The sequence below is a fragment of the Myotis davidii genome, unplaced genomic scaffold (assembly GCF_000327345.1).
Source record: "Myotis davidii unplaced genomic scaffold, ASM32734v1 scaffold666, whole genome shotgun sequence".
NCBI lineage: Eukaryota > Metazoa > Chordata > Mammalia > Chiroptera > Vespertilionidae > Myotis > Myotis davidii.
Genome location: NW_006296629.1, coordinates 855368 through 863013, shown reverse-complemented (window position 1 = coordinate 863013; position 7646 = coordinate 855368).

Below are 7646 nucleotides of genomic sequence, written 5' to 3'. Positions count from 1 at the left end.
TTGTCTTCTGGTCAACTGAACACTGTCTCCATGTCATTCCTTCTTGGCCGACTCCGTCCACACCTTTGGGGACCCCTGGACCTGCTGGAGTTGGACCCCAACAGGACGCATTTTGTGCTTTTAATAAAAGTTGCCAGTTGAAAAAAAAAAAAAAAGAACCGCTGACCTAGACCCAGCTTATTCTCTTTGTCTGTCATTTCTTCATCCATTCACCACCCTCACTCAGGCTTGTGAATCCCTTGGCTGAGCTGGCTTGGCCCAATAAGCATTGGAGGGAGGAAGGTGAGAAAACACCTTTCCATCTACACTTACTGCAAACTACAAAGAAACCCAAAGTACATGTGAACTCACTGAATGATTTGTCCCCCAGAAAGTGGCTCCTGGGAAACAGTGCTGATATGCTGCCAGGTGTGCCACTGTCTAGTCTTCAAGAGATACACTTTCATTTTGTACCTGAAATGGTGAAATGCTTGCTCTCTCTGATATCTTAATTCTAATTCACATTTCTCTGATGGCCTTCCGGCTAATATCTCCCACTATAGATACGCTAACTAACTGGTGGAATTCTGCTTAAGGTTTGAGTTTTTATAAGAGCAGCCACTTGTCAGAAGGAGCCTTTTCCAAAGAGGTGGGGATATATATATATACAACGTAATGACAGTTTATCAAAGATTTACAGGAGTCTCCAGACCAGACTCAGTTCAGCTGGGGTCAGGGAACAGATAGGAACAAAATAATTTAGAAATTTCTTGCTCTTTCTTGGACCCTGGTCATGCCTAACTATCTAAGATCCTACCCACCTCCCCCATCCCTCCCTTTCCTTGACATAAATGAACCTGAAATCTGGGTTCTCTTAACATGGAATTGTGGAAGCTATAAGGCACCCTTCCCCCTCCATCTTCTTGAGCTAGATCTTCTTGGTCAATGAATATTTGCTTACTTCAAACTCTGATGTTTTAAATATTGTTCTTGTGTGTTTTTTTAAGCATTGGGCACACAAACCTTGTACAGGCAACAAAACTTCTAGGTAGGATCTCCATCATAAATCATGAATTATTCATGTGGAGAGCTATATCAAATCCAAAAAAAAACAATATTAAAGTGCTTTCTACCATGAGTGAATAGATTCAGAGCCCCTAGTGATCCCACTTGCTCTGTGCGGCCTGAATCAGACTAAGAAGGCAAGCATGGGGATTGGGAGCAGGCCTTCACTTCACAGAGAGAAAGCTCAGCATACAAATACTGATGAGGCAGCTCTTGGAAAGAAGGAGTCTGATATGATGACCACTTACTGTTAATTGAAGGACTCATTTTAATTGTGGATTTAATACCAGACTGGAGGACAATTTTCTGATGGAACTGAAGGAAGAATTTACCACAGAGAAAGGCAGAACACAGTATGATTTTCTGGATATGTAATCAGTGGAGGACACCAGATGTTGCACCTTGATCCTTGACTTGGGATAAGAAAAAAATTTAGAGCCAAGGAACTCCAGTACAAGCAAAAGTTTATTTACGAAGTCACAGGAGTAGAAGTAATTCATGGAAGAAGTGAGCCAGCTAGACTGCACGGACTCAGGAAGCAAGTTACAAGAGGCAAACGAGGGCCCTTGGAGCTTAGGAGAAAGAAAGCAAAGATAATGCACCTAAGGGAAGAAAGAGGGAAGGAAAAGTTTGGGCATGCTCTAGAGCAGTGGTTCTCAACCTTGTGCACATTAGAATCACCTGGGAATCTTTTTAAAATCCTGATTTCTGGGCCTCATCCTCCAGAAATTCTGTTTCTTTGTTACTAATGTTGTGGCCCCACCCCATAACAAAGAAACAGAATTTCCGGAGGATGAGACCCAGAAATCAGGATTTTAAAAAGATTCCCAGGTGATTCTAATGTGCAGCCAAGGTTGAGAATCACTGCTCTAGAAAGAGAGTGCACCTGAGGGAAAAGGGGGATAGGGAAAAGTATGGTTATGAGAGAGAAAGAGAGAGAGAGAGAGAGAGAGAGAGAGAGAGAGAGAGAGAAATCTGGTTCTTCATCTTGAGGACATCTATTTCCCAAAGGCATGGATTTTAGGGGAGATCTCAGGGGAGGATCTGGTTCCAAAGTCAGCCATGTCATTGCTTTATCTGGTTTTGCTTTTCTGGGCCTGGAGCTGAAACACATCTGAGGCCTAGATGTTATCTCTAGTTTGAACAAAACTCTCTCTGTGGTCAACAGATCCAAGGCTTTGTTTTTAAGGCTATTTGATTCGAGTCAGAATCTCATTGTCCTGGGGGCTTAATACTTAAGGGAATGGTCATGCAAGGGCTTGCATGAGAGTTGTATGATGCTATTTTCTGGCCCCCTTGTACCTCCTCTAAGGGTGTCTCACACATGACTAGCAACATTCCAAGGGATGAAAGTTCAGGGGAGAATCTGAACTGCATGACCAGCGATATGAAAGGTCAAGGCATATAAACTGTATGACCAGTGATCTGCCAGGGGAGGAAAGGTCACCTTGGGGGTGAAGTCCCACCATACAATACTTGTTTACGAAGTTTCCCCCATTGCTAAGCACCCGGGACTTTCTATCCTGGTAACCTTCTGTATCTGGCCTGTAGTTTCTACTCTGGTCATATGTGTGTAACTGCCTACAATATCAGATACACTTAAAGCTGCAAGGGTAAGGAAGAGCTGGGACACTAATATGTGTTTATCTGTGTACTGACAATGTAGAATTATTGAAGCTTGTTTGGTTTAAAGAATCTTCTGAAAATTAATATTATTCTTCATTGGACATGATTATCTCTGCCTTCAAGCAGACACCCATGTTAGTACCTCCATTTTAAGGTTAATCTTGCCTGGTTAGTCTTCTGGTAACAGAGTAGGCATCTAGACAGGCATGAGCAGAGCAGGAACCAAAGTCCTGAGTGGAAATTCCTGGGTCCCTAACAAGGAACAAAACTAGAGAAAACAAGTATTATAGGCTTGGATCATACTCCCAAGGTGACCTTTCCTCCCTAGCATGTCACTAGTCATGCAGTTTAGGCCCTTTGACCTTTTATATCATTAATCATGCAATTTAGATCCCCTTTTTAAGAGGAACAAGGGAGCATGGAATAGAATCATACAAATCCCATACAAGCCCTTGCATGACCATTCCCTGAAGCATTAAACCCCCAGAAAAATGAGGTTCTGACCAGCATAAAATAATCTTATGAACAAAGCCTTGGATCTGTTGATCACAGAGAGCGCTTTGGTCAGACTAGAGATAACAGCTAGGCCTCAGTTGAGTTTCAGCTCCAGGCCCAGAAAAGCAGCAAAACCAGATGAAGAAATGACATGGCTGACTTTGGGACCAGATTTAATTACTAATGATCTCCTACCCTAGCACTAATCAATCAGTAGAGATCACAACCCTGAATGGACACACTTTGGGAAGCTGATGCATATTCTATCGAGATCCACCTCTGAGACCTCCCCTAAAATCCCCACCTTTAGAAAACAAATAAAAGCCCTTAAGATGAAGAGCCCAGCAGGTGCTCTCCCTCACTTGAATACACCCACACCTTTCTGCACCTATTGTCCCCAGGCACACTCTCTCTAGCGTGCCTGTGCCTTTCCCCATCTTCCCTCAGGTGCATTATCTTTGCTTTCTTTCTCCTGAACTCCAAAAGACATTCTTTTGCCTCTGTAATTTGTTTCTTAAGTCAAGCAGTTCAGCAGTCTCACTTTTTCTAACTTTTGCTTGTATTTGAGTTTTTGGCTCTGAATTCTTTCTTAGCCAAACCAGATGTAATTACTAATGATGCCCTACCTCCTAGCACTAATCAGTCAGTAGAAATCACAACCCTGAAAGGACTGGGGTGTAATTCTGCCATGTTAATCAGAAGGGACTAGATCAGTGATGGTGAACCTTTTGAGCTCGGCGTGTCAGCATTTTGAAAAACCCTAACTTAACTCTGGTGCCGTGTCACATATACACATTTTTTGATATTTGTAACCATAGTAAAACAAAGACACAGAAGCTGTGTAAAATTTTAGATCTTGTTTAAAGTAGCTAAATAGATCTGTTCAGAGGTTCCTCTCTTCCCAGAAGCAGCCCCCCAGCAGTAACTGAGGAGTGCCCCAAAGAAGCTGCTGGTTTAGAACCACGAGGCATTAGAACTGCAATGTTCTGTTGGTAGCGACTAATCACATGTCGCTATTTAAATCTAAGTTATACTACAAATCCATGTCCTTATAACATATCTTGCATTATAGCCACACTGAATATTCATGTGGCTAGTGGATTCCACATGTACAGCACAGAGATACTGGAACATTTCTATCACCACAGAAAATTTTATTGGATGGCACCCCATTATAATCTTGCCACTGTTCTTCCTCAGTTCAATTAATATTTGTTAGAGAATGTTGATACCTTAATTTTATGATTATAATGTTCCACGGACACTCTTGAAAATATAATTGTAGAGAGGACACCGAGGAGCGAGGAGCGAGGAGGAGCGAGGGAGCCTGCTATGCTGGGAGAAACTAAGATGGCGGCAGAGATAAACACCGGGAAATTAATTGCGCTCACAACAATTGATTAATCAATTAATATTTGTTAGAGAATGTTGATACCTTAATTTTATGATTATAATGTTCCACGGACACTCTTGAAAATATAATTGTATGTTTTTTATATCCTTCACCACAAATGTGCATTTTTTCCAGTTTTTTTTTAATAAAGTTTCTTGCTTCAAAAAAAAAATATTCAACTAAAAGACAAAATGGACATCATCCAGAACCACAGGAAGGCTGGCTGAGTGGAAATTCTACAACTAGAAGGAAAGAGAAAAGCACACTGAGACTCAGAGGAGCTGCGGAAGTAAAGTGCACAGGTTCGGAGGCGCGCACGGAGAGGGCTGGCAACTGAGGACATGGTTGTCTTTTTCAATCGGGAGGGAGGCACAAGCTCCCGACTGCTCTGAACTCCAGTTCCGGGCGAGTTTCTGGGGACCCAGACTCATACAGGGAGAAACTGGACTGTCTGGCATCAGGCAGAACTCCAGGGAGGCTTTCTCTCAGAGGTGCTTGCAGCGATTACTGCAGGACACTGAGACCCCAGGCCTCTTAAGGCAGGGCTGAGGATCAGCCATAGCTGTTTGCTCCACCCTGTTGATTCCCTGAGACCTTGCCTCACCCGAGCTGTGCGCAGAGGCTCTTACATATGAATGACCTATCCCTTTGCAATCTAAAATTACCTAACAGCCTGCAGCTGGGTCAGAGAGACCCAGAACTTCCAAAATAAGGCCCAAGGCTCCACAGCAGCTTGCATTGCTTCACAGGTGGGCCTTATATGGGCACCTCCAAACCCCAAACAAAGAAGAGGAATCTGCAGATCTCTCCATAGCTCCTGCTGGGTAGCCTCAGGTAGAGGCTAAATTAGCACCTCCTTAGAGATCCAAGAGTCAGTGTACCCAGTGGTCAGAGTGGGACCATCCAGATTACAACTCCTCAGATACAGAAGGGACACACTCAGGGGGCAGGCTCAGTAAGCACCAATGCACCACTGAAGCAAGTCTTGCCCCATAAGGGTGTCTCCAGCACAGAAGTTCTCCCACTGTAGACACAGCTGATTCTCACAGCCAATTGACCTGGAGGACAATTCCTCCCAGTGATACCTACAACAATCAAGGATTAACTACAAGAAGACTGTACACAAAGCCCACAAAGGGGCTAGCACCAATAAACTTCTTTAATACAACTTACCTCATCTTTCTCCCTTTTTCCCATAAAAACTTGAGCCCCTATAAAGGGAGAACACTATTTGGGTTTCTGCCTGAATTTATTCTCCCGAATTGCAATTCCTTTGGATCTTAAAAAAAAAAAAATGCTTATTGCTTCTCATTTTTGCTTTCTATTTTTTCAGTTAATACCCAGAAAGTACAAGGACCAGAAACCAGCTCTGGTGATGTACAGATACAAATGCAGCAGAACACCAAGTAAGCATTCTTAGAATCTCCACTAAAGTGTTAGCACTAGCAGGAAGAAAACTGATGAGTTTCAAGCTTGGGAAGAAGAGTGAGATAAACTTAAGAAAAATTATATCTAAAGAAACAAATCTAAAAAATTAAAGTTTCCTTTCTCTCCCTCCACCTCCCACCCTCCTGCATCCTCACCGCTGGTAAGGAGTGAGACTCCCATTACCCCAGAAATGTAGGGATGTCTGGTGGCTCTCACCTACAGACCCTCCTACTTATACAGAAGCTCCCATGGCTAAGAATTCAGTTTACAGAAGAAAAATAGCCACTTCCATCATTTTTAAATGTAGTATATAAAGACAATAACAGAAGTAGTTAAACGGGATGGAAGTAGGGCCTTCCTCTCCCTATGACCTTGTCTAGAGTCAGATGCAGCTGTAAACAAAGGAACAAATAAAATGACTAAGTGATGACAGAAGCTGAGTCTAGTCTGTTCAAGAAATGTAAGGAAGCTTTGCCAAGAACTAAACAGACTCAAAGGCCAAGTACCCTGGGAATCTGTGAGAGCCGCCAGCTCAGGAAGAGCCACAAGTCCACAGCATGTGGTGAAGCAGGAAGACTCGGATTTTTTTTCTTGAGTTGACTCTGGTGGCAGAAAGGATGACTGGGAAGCAAGGAGACCTACTCCAAGCTGTGCCACAAACTAGCAGCAGCCCTGAGCAAGCCACTTAACCTTTCTGAGATTCAGGTTGCTCCTCTATAGAAAGCAGCGGTTACATTAGGACAGAAGTGCCATGTACATCCTTACCCCTCTCATGCCTTCTATAGAGGCTACTGTGAAACTACATCATTCTTTAGAAGTTCTTCTACAGCAGTTGAATGAAAGTTTGTACACAAGTTGAAATCTACTTTTTTTTCCTTCTAAAATCCCTTCTAGCTCCTAAATGGACAGTTCCAATTTTCCAAGTAAGAGATGGTCATTTTTCTAATTTAGTAATAGCTCACTCAAACAGAAAGAAAAAAGAAAGAGAAGAGAAAAGAAAATTTAGTATTATAATTTCATACCCTCCTCCCCCTCCCCACTCTGAAGCTGGGCAGGGTCTTCCTGATGTCACACTGTCCTTCCTTCTGGGTCAGAGATTTTAGTAGGTTCACCCAGCATGAGTGTCCTCTGCAGCACCCTTTTATCTAACCAGCCCACACTTGTTAGTACATGCAGACCCAGGGAAAGGTCCCAGGACTGAAAACCTACTTCCCTAAGGAAGGGCAAGGAAAGACCAATGAAAGAGGCTGGTCACTCCAGTCTGTTAATTAATAGAATTCACTAAGGGAAACTTACATACAAGGCCCGTCTTGGGTGGCTGTGAGACAGAGTGGATCTCCAGGACACCTGGCAGGTGCCAATGAATTTACTTAGGCTAAAAGGGGTGGGGAGTAATCTGGGATAATAATACGTGAATGCTACCAGGTACAAAAATCACTTTACATGCTTGACAAGATCAGGACAATAGCCTGTTCCAGGAAGGAGCAAGTCACTGGAGGCAGGGGAGGGGTCAGAATGAACATCAATTATGATCTGACAGTCTCTAAGGGGGATTTCTGGGAAGCAATCTCTCTTCTGGCCCAGGTCCAGCTCACGGGACAGGAATCATATCATGGAATAGTCTTTCCTCCACACTAAAAATTTTGTTTGGCATCAAGGA